General features: G+C 41.1%; 1 protein-coding gene and 1 long non-coding RNA gene across 4 annotated transcripts in view; both read left to right on the top strand.

The window, feature by feature from the left end:
* Positions 1–17,886, top strand: part of TMCC3 (transmembrane and coiled-coil domain family 3) — a 373,454-nt gene that overhangs the window by 146,169 nt on the left and 209,399 nt on the right. The gene's annotated exons all lie outside the window — the stretch shown is intronic.
* LOC116564808 lies at positions 1,936–4,694 on the top strand. The gene is made up of 2 exons (XR_004275107.1): positions 1,936–2,052; positions 2,894–4,694. It is a non-coding gene; the product is annotated as an uncharacterized LOC116564808 (long non-coding RNA).

The following is a 17,886-nucleotide window of genomic DNA, read 5'->3' as shown; positions in this document are numbered from 1 at the left end:
TAATTCCATTAAAGGAGGCTGAGGTGGTTGGGCAAAGCCTGAAAAAATTGGCTTTTAGAGTTAGATTTATTGACCAAAAACCATATCCTTCAGATGTCCCCAGATTGCATTATTCCTAAAAGCCTATTATGAATGCTGTCAGTGGTACCAGCAGAGGAACAGCATTGTACTTTGTCAGTCAAGAGGGAACATACTTTACATTCTAGGATAAGATGCAAGTCCTTTGCCGAGTCTGTCCTGCAGACCCTGGCTGAGCAGTGGATGAACAGAGTATGGAGTATGCAGACACAGGTATTTTGACTTTGAGTGTGGCTAGGGGACCGCAGGGCTAAGCACTGCAGAAGAGAAAGTGCGGCCCCATAAGCATTTATTTAGTACAGATTAAATGACAAAGGCGTAGAGCAAACACTATTTGAGGGTAATTAACATTGTCGGACCCCCCCCACCCCACCCCCGCCCCAGTAGGGGGAAGTCCTACACGCAGATGATCAAAGGTTGGTTTCTGGAAAACTAGGTAAACAAGCTATCTAGATAAATTCCTTTGCACTCCTGTGTTATCTGCCCTCTGCCATTAGCTCAAGGTAAGGCTGCCTTTAGCCATAACCCTTTCCTGAAGCTTTTGCAAAACCTCCTGGCCTTCCAAGAAGGTTTGTGTCTTTCCTATAATTTTTCCCACCACCCTGGCTGATTTCCTACAGTCGTTCATAAGGTGGGGCCCTTCAATATAGTGGTGCAATATAGTGGTGCTTCCCATTCCTACCCCTCACACCGTGGGACCTCTGCTTCATTTCTTGGATGCCTCATTTGCCTCTGGACCTTGGAGTCTATCTTGGCTTGAATTGAGCATTTAATGCCATTGTTAATCTGGGGATCCGAGTAGTTCTGCTTGCCCTTCATGGGTGAGACATTGGCATACTCCCTACCCTTTCCTCAGCATTCAATTTTGTCCTGTTCCTTTTTACAGTGTCACCACTCCTGTTTCAATAATGACAGATCTTAATGATGATGGCCCTCATAAAGAAAATGACATAGGACTGTAACAATTAAAGATTTGTTGAAACTTAGCTTTAATTTAAAAAAATCTTAGTGTGTCCAAGACTCAGTTTTCCTCTTCTTGCTTAGGAATCTCCAGTGCACAGAAGGTCACATTTTTGGTAGCCATACCACTTTGAAAAGTCACACAGAGTTTTGAGTTAACTATAATTAATCCTTCTAAGTCTTCTTTATACAGTAATTGTCATTCATATTTTTCTCAGCCCCATCTCCTCACTCCACTTCCACCTCTCCAATATTCTTTAGGATTTATGGTTTTTGCTTTTTGTTTTTTTAAAGACGGGTCTCACTCTGTTGCCCAGGCTGGAGTGCAGCGGCATGCTCATTGGCTCCCTGCAACCTCAAATTCCTGGGCTCAAGCAATCCTCCCACCTCAGCCTCCCACATAGCTAGGATGACAGACACAAGCCATCACACTTGGCTGTTATTATTATTGTTGTTGTATGGATAAGGTCTTACCATCTTGCCCAGGCTGGTCTCAAACTCCTGGTCTCAAGTAATACTCCAAAGTCATTTTTATTACATTTCATCTTGTTTAGTCTTATCCTGAGAGATGATCTAGGGTCAAGATGTTGATGTGTTTAAAAAGTACTTACATAAGTATATGGATTAGAAAACCAGAATGGGTTATAACTTTTCTTCCTTTCTTTCATTTTTTTTTTTTTTTGAGACAGAGTTTCTCTCTCTGTTACCCAGGCTGGAGTGCAGTGGTGCGATCTCAGCTCACTGCAACCTCCACCTCCCGGGTTCCAGCAATGCTCCTGCCTCAGCCTCCTGAGTAGCTGAGATTACAGGTGCCTGCCACCACGACTGGCCAATTTTTGTATTTTTAGTAAAGACAGGGCTTCACCATGTTGGCCAGGCTGGTCTTGAACTCCTGACCTCAGGTCATCTGCCCGTCTTGCCCTCCCAAAGTGCTGGCATTACAGGCATGAGCCACTGTACCCAGCCAGAGATCACTAACATTTTGAAGTTAGATAGTTCATTCTTTCAACAACTGTTGAGTTGGTAAGTGTGTCAGTAACTGTGGTGGGTGGAGCATGAGCAAGACAGCTGTGGACTTTTCTCTTGGAGTTTGCTTATGGGCGGGGAGAAAAGCAGGGAGAATAGACAGAAGACCTTGAAGGACAGAAAGTGAGGAAAGGACATTTGAGCTCTTATGAATGAACCACAATGTGGTCTTCTGGAGGGAGAACACTTCAGCTGGAGAGAACAACAAAAGTAAATACCCTAAGGTGAGAACGAGCTTGGACGTGAAAGGAACAGACAGAAGAAGGCTGGTGGAGCAGTGAGGAGAGGGTGGTAGGAGACAAGAGAGAGACGTGCAAGGCTGGGCACGGAGGGCTGGGTGGGTCATAGGAAGGAAGTGGTTTTTGTATTGTGTTTTGGTTTTGTGGTAGGTTGAATGAGGTCCCCCTAAATGTCTGTGTCCCATTCCCAGAGTCTGTGTGACTATGTTAGCTTACATAGTAAAAGGGATACTGCAGCTGTGAGTAAGTGGAGGATCTTGATGTGAGGAGAGGATCTTTTGGGTGGACCAAATGTGGTGATAAAGGTTCTTATAAGAGCCGGGTGGGTGGGGGTATGTCAGGTGAGAATCAGAATCAGAGAAGGTGAGGAAGAGGCCATGAGCCAAGGAATGCAGTCAGCCTGTAGCACATGAGGGTTTAAATTATCCTCTGAAGCCTCCAGAAGGAAAACAGCCCAGCCAACACCCTGATTTTCAACTTCTGAGCTTCAGAACTGTCAGAGAATAAATGTGTGTTGGTCTAAGCTGCTGAATTGAGATAATTTGTTACAGCAATAGGAAAGTAAACAGGTTTCTAATTCTAAAATGCAGCAGAGAGACATTTGGAGGGGAGCAGTGGGATCATATTTAGTTTTAGCAGAGTGGGTTGTTGAGAGGCAGGAGGGGGAGAGGGAGGCCAGTTGGGAGGCAGAGACTGTCACCACAGGGGACACATAACCGAGGTCTGGATTAAGGAGTTGGCAGTGGAATGAAGAGGGACGAACAGATTTTGGATACAGAGCCGATAGAATTGCTGATGGCTTGGTCGTGGGGATACAGAAAATAGTAAATCAAGGGTGATGCTGAATTTGGGCTTATGCAATTGAGTGCCATTTATTGAGATGGAGGAAGATGGAAAAGGAAAAGATTTAGGGGGAAAGTTATGCATTCTGTTTGGGCCAAGTTGAAACTTAAGATGCCCATTAGATGTCGATGTCTGTGAATAAGCAGATGCATGTGTCAGTGGAGGTCTCATTAGAGAGATCATCCACTTCCCCTCACTGTGTTTGTCCCCACACAGGATTTCTCTAGTGCCACCGTCACTGACAAACTATCTGGCTGACTATACTTGATCTGGTGTGGCATCTCATTCTTTTGTTCTTATCTTTTATCTTGGGCTCATATTTCATTACCTACTCAGTGTGGGCTGAATGAACAATTAACAGAGTCTGAAATGCGAAGTAGGATGTTTGATAACTAAAGAGTGTGAAGGAAACAATGTAGATTAATTTGTGTCCCAAATGTGTGGTATTATTTAGTGCTTTTTGAGAAAGCTAAATGGATTCTGTGAATTTTAATTGATGTTTAACTTTTAATTGTGTTCATGTGGGGTGGCCAGTTGGAACTATGCCTAATAAGACTGATGAGTGTACACACATTTGCATATGGCAGGCCTTCCAAGGGACAGCCAGGGAGAGAGAGGCTTAAAGTAAAAGGAGGAAAACTGCAGGGAATGGATAATAAGCTAAAGCACATTTATTTTCAGAAAAAAATGTGAAAAATTATCAAATACTTTTCTATTCATTTTAAATAATATAGGTTTACTATAATATTATTCCTCTCGTTGGTGTTTTTCTATTTTTGATCTGTTTTATTTTTAAGAAAAAATGATAAGAGGAGCTAGTTTATTTACAATGAAAGGAATTCTGATTTGCATAAATTCATGGTTCAGATTGTTAGCCAGATCTGCAAACTGTTGTTTACTGCACATCTATTCTCCGTGAAGTACTTTGCTAAATGCCAGAGGGGGTGCTACAGTAATTAGGATGCTTTTGGGCCAACTCATTGGCTTAAGCAATAAGGAAGTGTATTGTCTTCCCTAAGAAGTGGGGCTGTCTCCAGGCCCAGTATGCCAAGCTGCTGCTCTCCTCTGTGACTCTCATGGCCCTGCCCCCTTACAATGATGGCTTCATCTTTAGATCAGGAGCAAGATGGCTGTAGCAATCCTAGCTATCACATTCAGATTTGGTAACATCCAAAGGGAAAAAAGGCATCGTCTCTTCCTTGTGTGTCTTACATGTGAAATAATCTCTCCCGGAAGCCCCCACTTAGATTTTTCTCACATCCCTTTCACCAGATTGGATCATAAGTCCATTTGTAAACCAGTCACTGGCTGAGGTAGTTGCCATTGTTGGCTTAGATCGGAGTAGGCAAACTACAGCTAGCTGCCTGTTTTTATAAATAAAGTTTTATTGGCACATCCCATGCACACCCATTCATATATTATCTTTTGCATTGCAGTGGCAGAGTTGAGTAGTGTGGCAGAGACTGGCCCACAAAGCCTAAAATATTTACTGTGTGCCACTTTATAAAACAAGGGCCAGTCTTTGGCTTTAATCATTTGGGATGTGTTGAAAAGGCAAGCACAGTGGCCACTGTAGACACAAAAGAGGTATAAAATGTGATCTTATTCCTCAAAGAGATTACGGAGGGAAATTTTATATATAATAGAGATGGGGCCTCACCCTGTTGCCCAGGCTGGAGTGCAGTGGTGCAATAGTACCCCCACTGTAACCTTGAACTCCTAGCCTCAGGTGGTCCTCCCACCTTGGACTCCCAAAGTGCTGGGATTACAGGTGTGAGCCACCATGCCTGGCCCAGAAATGGTATTTTACGGCATTAAATAGCTACAAATGCTCATTATAGTTTAATATCCCAAAAAAAGATATTCCATACACATTTATAATTGGAAACTATGGAGGAAATGGTGTAGATTAATTTGTATCCCAAATGTATGCTGTTATTTATTCCATTTTACTACAAAGTAGAAAAAAAAGCAAACCACTCTACCCACTTACCAAGCTACATTTCAAAGAAATTATGAAAATGAACATCAGATAAAGACAACCTAAGGACATGAAAGCATTTTTAAAATTCTAGGAAAAATGGAGTAATATTTAAAAAGACATTTGTATGCAGATTAAGAAACCCTACTGAAAAGGAATAGAAAGTGGTAATGTTACAAGTAGCCCAGTAAAGGCACAGCCTTTCAACTCTAATTTTCCATCTTTTTTTTCCTTCATGGAAATTGATCTAAAAACCAATAGGAGTAAAGTGAGCAGTGTTTACAAGAGTAATGAATAGGCAACATGGGGAATCTTTGTAGAGTTAGAACTGTTGAGTATCTTGACTATATTCACAATTATAAATGAGTGATAAAATTATATAGAGGTTTACATACACAAACAAGTACAGGTATAACAGGAAATCTGAGTAAGATGGGGGAATTATATCAAATGTCAGTTTCATGGTTGTATCACTATGCTATAGTTTTGCAAAAACAATTGAGGGAAATAGGGTAAAATCTACAAGGGATCACTATATTATGTTTTACAACTCCATGTGAATCTTTAGTTATCTCAGTAAAATTTTCAGTTAAAAACAAATGAATTAAAAGAACATTGAAACACTGGATAGGTGGAAAGATGGAAAGAAAACCCAGTCTGATTACATCCCATGTGTAAAGGAACTGACCTTAGAGCAACTGTCAGTACTTTTTTTTTAAAAAATGAGGTCTCATCATGTTGCTCAAGCCGGTCTCAAACTCCTGGCCTCAAGCCATCCTCCCATCTCTGCCTTACAGAGTGCTGGGATTACAGGCATGAGCCACCACACGTGGCCCTATTAGTAAATTTGGAAATGTTACAGAGAATAGGAGCTATGCCAAAAAATGAGAAAATGCAGAGTGTTGTTTGACTTTTTCACAAATGGTCTTTGACATTTCATTTAAACCCTGACAAGTTTATAATAGATTCTCAAATAGATGTCAGCAGTTGGAGAAGAATAAAGAGATTACCAGGAACCCATAAGGGTTCACTAAGAACACTCATTCTGGTAACCAGGCTCAGGCAACAATATCTAGATAGTGAATATCAATTTCAACAAAGCAGTCACAAAACCCCTTATTAAAATATTGAAAGTAAGATTGTATAGTTATTTGGAGATAGCCAAGTGGATGATTTTTGCCAGAAAATGTTGATTCTGTTGGTTTTAGACCAAACTAAAGTAATGTCTATAATAAAGAGCCATCTTATTAGTAACTTGTATAAAAGCAAAGAAGACTTTATCAAAAAAATTTGCAGCTGAGCTGGGCATGATAGCTGACGTCTGCAATCCCAGCACTTTGGGAGGCTAAGGTGGGTGGATCACTTGGGCCCAGGAGTTCAAGGCCAGTCTGGGCAACATGGTGAAACACTGTCTCTACTAAAAATACAAAAAAATTAGCATAGCATTGTGGCATGCGCCTGTATTTCTAGCTACCTGAAAGGCTAAGGTGAGAGGATCACCTGAGCCCAGGAGGTCAAACTAATTGCTGCAGTGAGCCATGATTGTGCCACTGCACTCCAGCCTGGGCGACAGAGTGAGACCCCATCTCAAAAACTAACAAACAACAAAACAAACAAAAAACCAAAAACAACCCCAAAATGCAGCTGATAAAAACATCTCGGAAGGATACCTCATTATGATAAATGGCAGTTTCAGATTCTATAGACGTGCTGACATAATGGGCACAAACTAATAAAGCTAAATTAAAAAGCAAAAATTGTGAAGTCCTACATTTAAGTTTCAAAGAGTGATCATAACTGTGCAAGATGAAATAGAAGCAGCTTTATGCCACTTCATAGGGAAAGAAGAAATCAGAGGGATTTAATTGGTGCTGTAATTGGTTAGGCCGTGCCACATAGCACGCAAACAACTGGGAGTAAACCAGGACTGACTACGGGCAGAATCTGGGGGAAAGGATAGATTGAGAGAGGAGGATATGATGGGGGTAGGAGGGAAAAGAATAAAGAGATCCACCTTCGCCTCACAGAGTGCTGGGACAGTGGCTAGAAGGAATTGCACCCAAGGGACTGACTGACCTGGGGACTGGATTTTGAAGCATCCAGGTTATATTGACACCATTCCTTCAAAATGAAGAAAATATCAGGAGCAACAGAGAAGGGCTGGTAGGAACTAGGTAGAGATTTGAGGTTGAATTCTAATCCCCCCTGGAAATTGAGGAGAGCCCAAGTCCCAGGGCTCTGGGAAGAAGAGGTGAGCACTCCAGTAAAACCAGGAATGGTCTACACTGGGGAATGTGTATCAGGGTCAAGGTGCATGCCACCATGGCTGGCTAATTTTTTTTTTTTAATGTTTTTTTAATAGAGAATGGATCTTGCTGTATTGCCCAGGCTGGTCTCAAACTCCTGGCCTCAAGTAATCCTCCCATCTAAGCCTCCCAAAGTGCTGAGATTTCGGGTATGAGCCATTGTGCATGGCCTGAAACTTTGTACCTTTTGTTCAACATCTTCCCTTTCCCCATCCCACTCCCTGTCCCCACCCCCAGCCTCTGGTAACTACCGTTTTACTTTCTACTTCTGTGAATTTGACTTTTCAAATTATATGATTCTTTGATTCTATTACAGGGAAAGACACAATGACAAATATTTGATCAATGAATGCTGCTTGTTTGCATAACCAACCAAGGGATTCAAACATGTATGTAAATATGGACTCTTTTTTAATCCAGGTGGAGTGACATGGAGAGTCTATAAATTTGTTTTTCTTGGTGTTGTAGTTTGGGAAGCATCACTGGCTATCTGCTTTAAAATTTAAAGCTATTTTATGTTAATCTCAACAAGTGTGTATAGTCCCTACCAAGTGTGAGGCATTATCCTGTACTCTGACAATTGGAAACCTTCTCTCCCTAACTTCTACCTATTGAAAATTAATCTCAGCACTGAAACCACCTTCCATATTTAACAAGGGCATCACAGCACAACAAATGTAAACAGTGATGACGGTGGACATTCATCTGTTGCTCCCAACATAAGTTCTCCCTTCTGTCTTCCTAACAGCCCCCATTTCCATTCTTAGCTAGGGTGGAACCAAGACACAGTTGCAGATCTGTGTGTTGCCTCAGATGGATTTGTGATGACATTTTACACTGCCATCGGTCTTACTGTGCTAGTGATAGTTCACTAGCTTCACAAAGTCACCTCTTAAGCAAGTTTTATATATTGATGGACTCTTGTTCAGTTGCTTTTTGGGATACAGAGGAATGTCCTCTAATGACTGCTGTATCTCTTACCATGGGTTGTTTTTTTATTTTTTCATCAATGAAGGAACTCAGTGCTGTGCTGTCAGCCATTTAATTTTTCTTTCCTTCCTTATTAAAAAAAAAAAACGATTCATGATCAATTTCAAATTGATATACAAAATTCTAAATGTAACAAATTATTTTTTTAAAAAACCCAGTAAGATAGAAGGAGAACCTGTAGATTGAGAGACTTAAAGGACATATTAGCCAATCACTATATGTGGTCCTTATTTGAATTTTGGACATATTAGCCAATCACTATATATGCTCCTTATTTGAATTTTGGACATATTAGCCAATCACTATATATGCTCCTTATTTGAATCCTGATTCAAACAACTGTAAAACAAAACAAATTTTAAACTAAATTTGGCCTGAGACTACCTCCATACCATGAGTCCCTCCTTAATAATTTAACCTAACTTAGTAGGTAAACAAACTTGAAAGCCTAGTTTAGGAATACATTTTGTAACAAGGAGCTGGGTGTCAGCCAGTTACAGGCTGTTAACTGATCAGACCATGTCCAAATAAGGCAGCTGCTGAGCTGCCACCTCTCCAGCTATTTTTGTGCCTCACTTCTGTTTTTCGTCTATAAATACTCCTTGCCCAGTCATGGAGTAGAGCTCTCTGAACCTCTTCTGCTTCAAAGTGCTGCCAGATTCATGAATTGTTCTTTGCTCAATTAAAGTCCTTTAAATTTAATTTGTATAAAGTTTTTCTTTTTACATAAAAACATTTTTGAGACAATGGAAATTTAAGCACTGGATATTTGAAGTATTGTTATCATTTATATATTTTAGGTATAATGATGGGATTATTTTTATGGTTCTTTTTTTAAAGTTTCCTTGTTTTTTAACAATACATACTGAAATATTTAAGGGTGAAGTAATGTCTGGGATTTGCTCCAAAACAATACAGAAGGAAGGAAGTGAGTAGTGGTATAGATGAAACAGAACTAGTCATGAATTGATCATTGCTGAAACTGAGTGCATGAGTACATCAGGGTTCATTAAACTAATCTGTTTACTTTTCCTGTAATAAAAAATTACATAAAATTTAAAGACTCCCCATCACTTTCCAGTGGTAATCAGTTTTAACACTTTGATACCTGTTTTCAGGAAACTTCCAATGTATAAATTACAGAAAGGGGATAGTGGAAAGGGTTTGGTTTTGATTTTACTTAATTAATTGGACTCACTAATACCTATTCTCTACAACTTTTCTTTCTTTTGGGGAAGGGAGCTTGCTATGTCATGGACATTTTGCCATTTAATTTTGCATTGGAGCAGTTCATGATTGTATTTCTCTAAAGAGGACAAAAAAAAAAATCCTCTGCTTTTATAACAGTGTAACCTCTGCACACCAGGGGATAATTTTGGCTTTTTGTGCTGAATACCTGTACTTGAAGCCTGATGTCTCTGTGGGTTTTGGCCAGGAAGAGCTTTAATTGCCAGCCTTGGGCAGCTCCCACTGGTCTGATTAAGAATCTTTCATAGCATAGCATCCCCTCCCCATACAAAGCTTCCAAGTGTCGGCCCCAACCTCCTTCATAGGGTCTTGCTGTCAGACAGCGGTGGTAAATCTGTTGGAAATTCAGCACTCTGTTGCCTACTGTTTGGGGGCCAAACTTTTGTGAGAGTTAGAAAATGCCTTGTTGAATTCCTATTGCTTTTTTGTGATTTCACATAATGTGAATTCTTAGTGAGTCATGCATATCGGTAAGAGAGAGAATTTGGGTGAGAGAGTCATTTGTTTTTTAAAAGAATAGAGTGGATGAATAGGTGATCAGCCATGGCTCCAGAACGGGCTGTTTTTATTATGCTGGGAAATTGACACAATTTAATTCCAGCACACCTTTCAGTATTTGCTGCTGTTCATTTCTCTTTCGTCCCTGTGGGAAAAGCAAAGCAATCTGAGCTTAGACTTCCTCTCTTTCTCCCTTAACCCTTAAGGATCACAGTGAATATCATACCTTTTGTGATGTATTTCCAAAGTGCTTTAAAATATTGCTGTCATCATTTCACTGTCTTACCCAATATGTTTGGAGCAACTATAGTGGGTCCTTGAATAATGGTCATTGTGTCCAATGTTAGTTATTGCATTGATGAGGAAACAAATCGATTCCTGGCCAGGGCCACTGTCTGTGTGGAGGTTGTATGTTCTCCCTATGTCTGTGTGGGTTTTCTCCGGGTGATCGGGTTTCCCCCCACATCCCAAAGATGTGCACATTGCATGAATTGGCATGTCTACATAGGCCTAGTCTGAGTGAGCGTGAGTGTGGATGTAGATGTGAGTGGACCCTGCTATGGGATGCGTCCCGTCCAGGGTATGTTCTTGCCTTGCACCCTGAGCTGCTGGGGCAGGCTCCAGCCACCCAAGACCCTGAACTGGAATAATTGGGTAACTAATTATCTTACTTGTTTTCATTCATCTTTCTTAAGTGTATATTTAGCTCACATTGATTTCAGTGTTTAATATAGAAGTGTTTGGGGTCTTTATTTAGAAGTTTGGTGATGTTTTCCTGATGAGAAATATGTAGGAACTTAACTCTTAAAATTGGTTTCATCATAGCAATTCAGCTGTTCCACTGAAAGTCGAAGTTTCCTAAAACCCACAGCTGATACTAAGTGAGGACGTACCGAACTCTGGGCCTGGCACGGTATCAGGCACTTGGGAACAGGAATGCAAGACAAACCGGTTTCCACATTATTATTGTGCTGCTGAAGACACTGAGGGTGAGCATTGAGGAAGGATGGATTTTTGATTAGAAAGGTGAGCATTTGTTAAATAGGCATGTTTTGTGGGTAGATATAACAATGATAAAAACCATTTACTGATTAATTGCCACGTGCTAACTTCCTTCATAAAAGTTTTTATGTCAATTATCTCATTTGATACTTACCATGTCCTTATGAAGTACATGCTTTTATTATCCCCCTTTTATAGATGGAAAACACAGAGAGATCAAATAGGTTGTTCAAAATCACACAGCTAAAAAGTGATGTAACCTGCTTTTTGTTTTGTTAAGTGTATGTGCTGCCGAAGAGAGCACAGTATAATCTGGATTTGAACTCAGACAGGCCAACTCCACAATGTGTGCTTATTATAGAGTTACTGCTAAGGAATCTATTGGCTCATTGACTTTTTGTTTTTGTTTTTGAGACAGAGTCTTGCTGTCACCCAGGTTAAAGTGCAATGGCATGATCTCAGCTCACTGCGACCGCCACTTCCCAGGTTCAAGCGAGTCTCCTGCCTCAGCCTCCCAAGTAGCTGGGGTTACAGGTGCACGCCACCATGCCCAACTAATTTTTGTATTTTTAGTAGAGATGGGGTTTTACCATCTTGGCCAGGCTGGTCTCGAACTCCTGACCTCAAGTGATCCACCCACCTTGGCCTCCCAAAGTGCTGGGATTACAGGCGTGAGCCACAGTGCTAGGCCTCATTGATATATTTTATTAGTAGCTTCCATTTTTTTTAAGTGTATTTAATTATTGTGAACCATCAATAATCAGTGTCCCTGGAATCGGTTGATGTTTCAAGCTGTGAAACATGTTGAAGGGCTTTCAACACATACAGTGTCATATTGCAGCATGGGGTCTGAACTAATTTCTAGACTTAGAACTGATCAGATTTTTTACTGTGTGTTGGTATTTGGGGGGATGAAATTTCACTTGTAGTGAATCTAGAGTCATTTCGGAATGAATCTTGTTCTGTTACTTGCAATGTTCAGTTGCTATTTTTGTTAAATCAATTTTACATCTTTTAGTTATTTTATAATGACGTTTGCTTTAGTGAGTGAAAGTGTATGTTTCCCAATGTGCATATATGCATATTTATGTATACACGCTCTACTTAAAGCTATGAAAATCTCAGTATATTGCTAGCTTCTTGTTGTGTATGACTGTACTTAGCACAAACTCTTTCAATTGGGAATGACATCTGAAATTAAAAACTACGTTTCAGATGTGCTACAAGCTAGGTTGTGTAACCCTCAGTTCAAACTCATAGTCGTAGATCATCTTTTCTCCCAGGCATGTTGTCATAACACTGATGAAAGCTGTCATACTTAATTCATTCAGCTAACCTTGATTGAGTGAGTACCTACTATATCTGAAGCATTGACATTGTTGCTGGAAGTGTAACAGTGACTCAGACCTGGTCACAGACTGTTCAGGATGGTTTTTGCTGGGGCTGTTGTCCATGATACAGTCTAACCCAAACATATGCTAACTGACTATATATAAAGTGAATGAGGTCAGATTCTGTTTGTGGCTGTCCAGACTGATGTGCTTAAAGCAATCTCTGGACAGATGGGGCATCTGGCACCTGTTGTGGCTGCATCATGTTCTGTGGAATGGGGGAGGGAACAGGAAGGCTTGTAGTGAAGCAAAGGCAAAGCTATTTCCCCAGACGGCACGGCACGATTCATAGCCCTCTTTGGCTGGCTTCACAACCTTCCCAAACTTGAGAGGCTCCTAGCAAAGTTAAGCTAGTTCTAGTTTAAGACTGTCTATGTAATTCTTTTTTGTTTGTTTGTTTGTTTGAGTTGGAGTCTCACTCTGTCACCAGGCTAGAGTGCAGTGGCCCAATCTCGGCTCACTGGAACCTCCACCTCCTGGGTTCAAGCAATTCTCCTGCCTCAGCCTCCCAAGTAGCTGGGACTACAGGTGTGTACCACCACCACACCAGCTAATTTTTGTATTTTAGTAGAGGCAGCGTTTCACCATGTTGGCCAGGATGGTCTCGATCACTTGACCTCGTGATCCACCTACCTCAGCCTCCCAAAGTGCTGGGATTACAGGCGTGAGCCACTGCACCCAGCCTTGTCTGTGTAATTTTTAAAATCTCCCCAACTTAAAAGAACTGTACATTTCTATCAGCTTACTATAAAGAATAATAGACACTAGTCCATGTCAAATACATTTAAATTGGTTGGTCTGCAAATTTTCATGCTTAAACTGTCCTTTAATGTTTAACTGAACACACACAGTCTTATAGGCAGCTGGAATAGAGACAAAGGTTGCTCAGCTCCACACGCATTTACTAAGCATTTTCCTAAGAAAAGCACTGTGAATGATCAAAACACACACACTCAAATCCACAGTCATATTCAAAACAACCAAACTGTGGGATTTTGTAGATGCCACCTCGCCTCTCTGGGTGCTTTTGGTCCAAGGGTTGATGGTGCAGTCCGGGAGCTCTGAGATCATCTATCTCATTCTCCAGGAAAGGTGGCCAGATGAGAAGGCTAAGGCCTGGGAAGGTAAATATTGCACACTTTGAGTGTTCATTAAAGAAAGCATTAAAATCAATTTTGGGTCCTCTGGTAGCAACATGTGCCATCTTCTCCACTCACTTCCCACTGTCCCACCCATCTTGCACGTATAATTTCGGAAGACTACCAAGTAATACTCTTACAACTGGTAACATTTATAATTTGGAGAGGAGGAGGAGCTTTGCTGGGAAAATAGAAGCAGAGAACAAGTTTCTAATCCCAAAAGTTGGGATCAAACTATTTCTAAGATAGCCTTGAATTGAATCAATGTAGCAGTGGTTAATTTGTAGGTGAATTATAGCTTGATGGAAACAATAACATCAGCATGTTTAGGCTGCACATTTTAAACCCATAAAATGATTCCCAACTTGAATGACCATCACGAGCTTCCCAAACAGCAGCTCTCCCTATGTGGCAGACTTGGCTCTGAGTGTCTCAGGTTTGCTGTTTGCTGTTTGCTGTTTCAGTGTCAGTGAGTACACGGTGGCCACTGCCGATCACACCAACTCAAGGCAGAGACCATCTAACCCTCCTAATCAGGAGAATCTGAGCTTAAGAATCAATGCGCAGCCTTACTTCCACTCTTGATTTAAACTGCTTGAAGCTTTGAATGTTTCCAGCTGCACATGTGTTAGAAGGGATAAAAGAATAAAGGAAGCTCTTCAGAAAACAGTGTTGTTCTAGCAGAGGGCTTGGTAATTCTAGATGGCCAGTAGGGCTGGCCAGAGGCTACTGAGGATTCACACCACAGGAGAGAAAGTAGTTACCAGTAGGTGGCTTTGATTGGAGGATCCTGGGAACTTCTGCAGCATACCCTGCAGTACCTAACAGCAGGACAGATGTTTCCAAGGCTGAATCTTTCTGCCCCTCTGCTCCTGGGGAAAATAATTTCCATTCCCACTGCAGCTCTACCCTAGCCAATTATGAAGTTCTTTCAGTGATTTTTTTCATTTGTGAGAATGATATGCTTAGCTCTTGGCCTAAATTAGAGAGGAGGGGGCTGCTGATTGCTCAGTTTCCAGACTTCTTGCTTGGGATATGCATTCTCATTTTCTCCGGACCAGTAGTTGTATTAATAAAAGAAAAAGGAGGGAAACATTTCAAAACTGCCAAGGCATCGAATATGTAATGGATGCATATAGTATTTTCAAAATTTAGAAGACACAAAGTGGGTCTCCCAACCCTGTCCCCTTCCCAGAAACAACCCCTATTAACTTCCTGTCTATTCCTAGAGATATATCCATGTACATACATTTAATGTATGCATATATGCACATATAGATCTATTTACACAAATGGTAGCATATTATATACATAATTTCATACTTTACTTTTTTTTTTGAGATGGAGTTTTTTTCTTGTTACCCAGGCTGGAGTGCAGTGGCACAGTCTTGGCTCACTGTGACCTCTGCCTCCTGGGTTCAAGCAATTCTCCTGCCTCAGCCTCCTGAGGAGCTGGGATTACAGGTGCCTACCATCTCACCCAGCTAATTTTTTGTATTTTTAGTAGAGATGGTTTTTCACCATGTTGGCCAGGCTGGTCTCAAACTCCTGGCCTCAGGTAATCCACCTGCCCTGACCTCCCAAAGTGCAGAGATTACAGGCGCGAGCCACCGTACCCAACCACCCTACTTGTTTTTACTTATCTTAGGAATTATTCCAGGTTAGCACATGTAGACCTCCCATATTTGTTTTTAATAACTACAGGAATGTTTGTTAAACATAGTTTAGATGGCCCATCATTTACTAGCCTTTTATTGCTGGACGTTTTGTTTGTACAATCTTTTGCTGTTCCAACAATAATTAAATGTTATCCTTGAACATAAATCTTTTGGTACATGTGCTAATTTATCTGTATTATCAGTTTGCAGAAATAAAATCACTAGGCCAAATGGTATATACTTTTGAAGATTAAAAATATTTAAATGTAGATATTGGCATATTGCCCTCCCATAGAGGATTTCTTCCTGGCAGTGCATAAGAATGCATCATCCAAACCCTTTCTTCTCCCCCCATCTCCAGCTTGGCCATATCAGAGTCTGTCTTTCGTAGGAGAAAAAGTTCTGGTCTGGGATGAGTATGAATATTTTTAAAACTCACCCCATGGGTATTAGCAGTGTTTCAGTTGCAAGTCACAGAAAATCTGCCTCAAACCAACTTAAACCAAAAAAAAAAAAAAAAAAAAAAAAAGAAGATGGAGAAGTTGATGGGCACATACAACAGAAGTCCAGAAACAAAATGTGCTTCAGGCATAGCTGGATCTAGGGAGGGCTAGCGTGTCATGGCACAGCTTCAGAGGCCCATTCACACTGCATTAGAAAACAGTGTGAAACTGCCACGTGTGTACCTGTGCAAAATCTTGCATGTTCTTCACATGTACCCCAAAACCTAAAATGCAATAAAATAAATAAATGGGAAAAAAAAAAAAGAAAACAGTGTGAAAGGTGGTCCCTAGAGTTAGTAGCCATACATTCAGGGACGCAACTGAGCTTATAGGGACTTGGTCTCTCTCCATTTCCTAGCCCTGTTTCCTTGGGGTTTGCTTTGTTCTCAGGCAGGCTTTCTCCATGTGGGAGCTCTAGGTTTACATTCTATGAACTTTATAACTTCAATCTTAGAGCCTCCCCCTCTCTATAGATACAGCCAGTTGCAACCTCTCGGGCCGCCCATGTGCTCAGGGACTGTTCTCCAACTCCACACAGGGACTTGGAAAAAAAAGATCACAGCATAGGGATCACAGTTTTTCTTCATTGATCTGACTTTGGTGAGATGCTCATCCCAAATAATTGATCACTTCTTGGAACGCCTTTTGGTTTGCTTGCCTTTCATCCATTTCCTGTTCTTCTGATAGTAGCCCTTGATTTTCTTCCTCAACTCTCAGTCCCCATGGTTCTAAGGCCCTTCCTTCATCCAGAGTTGATGATGTGACCCTAGGCATGGCCAGTCAGCACCCATCCTACCAACGGCCAAAGCGACTCCAATTCTCAGACACCATCTCCTTGACCACTAACCCATCTGTAGGCTAGATGAGTGTGTCAGAGACTCAGCAGAGTTACAGCTATAGAAGATGGGAGATGGATGTTCATACAAATCACCTGGTGATCTAATTTATTAGATCTGAGTTGGGGCTGATTCTGCATTTTTAACAGGCTCTTGGAAGATGTTGATGCTGCTAGTCCATAGGCCACACTTTGAAGCAGAGAGACATAAGGTGGGTCCAATGGCCTCCACGTTCCTCCTAGTCTAATGATTTTGGGATTTCATAGCATATACAAAAGGATATGAAACAAACAGAATCTCTACATGCAATCAATTCTAATTTGTCTCCACTGTACATGGCAAATAGAAGTCACATTTTAATGATCACACACATCCAAAAACATAAATATTATTAGACATTCCTTCATTTTAGAAATACAATTCCATTTCCTGCCTTGATGGGGTTCAGGGAGGAAACCATCATTGGATTTTTCTAAAAGAATCATTGTTTTGACAAATGTTGGCAAGGAAGTGCTTTTTCTTTTGGGGACTATGAGCTCTCTGTTGTCTTAGTGAAAAACAAAAACTGCTGCTGATTCTACTGTCAAGCTAGTGACTTATTTGTGCTTTGACTGAGGAACCAATTTGCCCTTGGCAGATACTAAGCTTTATATATCTAGTTATGCCATCATAGCTGGGTGGCCTAGTGGCAAAACTGGGAACAATCTACTGTTTTCTTTTCTTTTCTTTTTTCTTTGATACAGGGTCTTGCTCTGTCGCCCAGTCTGGAGTGCAATGCCACGATCTTGGCTCACTGCAACCTCTGCCTCCTGGGTTCAAGCCATTCTCCTGCCTCAGTCTCCTGAGTAGCTGGGATTACAGGTGCATGCCACCACGCCCAGCTAATTTTTGTATTTTTAGTAGAGACAGGGTTTCACCATGTTGGCCAGGATGGTCTCGATCTCTTGACCTCGTGATCCACCCTCCTTGGCCTCCCAAAGTGCTGGGATTACAGGCGTAAGCCACCACACCTGGCCTACTGTTTTCTTGAGAATAACACAATCACTCTCTCATGACCAAGTGCTCTTCACTTTTTCTTTTCAGATAAATTCTTTTCTCATCATCTCTCAGAACTGATATCTCAATCCAGGAATAACTTTAGCAGCATCTAAAGAGTTTCTTTGCTCTCCCTTATTCAAATCAGCTATT

Source organism: Sapajus apella, unplaced genomic scaffold (genome assembly GCF_009761245.1).
Source record: "Sapajus apella isolate SASKATOON/1434 unplaced genomic scaffold, GSC_monkey_1.0 scaffold2, whole genome shotgun sequence".
In the NCBI taxonomy this organism is placed as follows: Eukaryota; Metazoa; Chordata; class Mammalia; order Primates; family Cebidae; genus Sapajus; species Sapajus apella.
The sequence above is the reverse complement of the archived record's forward strand: the minus strand, read 5'-3'. Positions and strand labels throughout refer to the sequence as shown.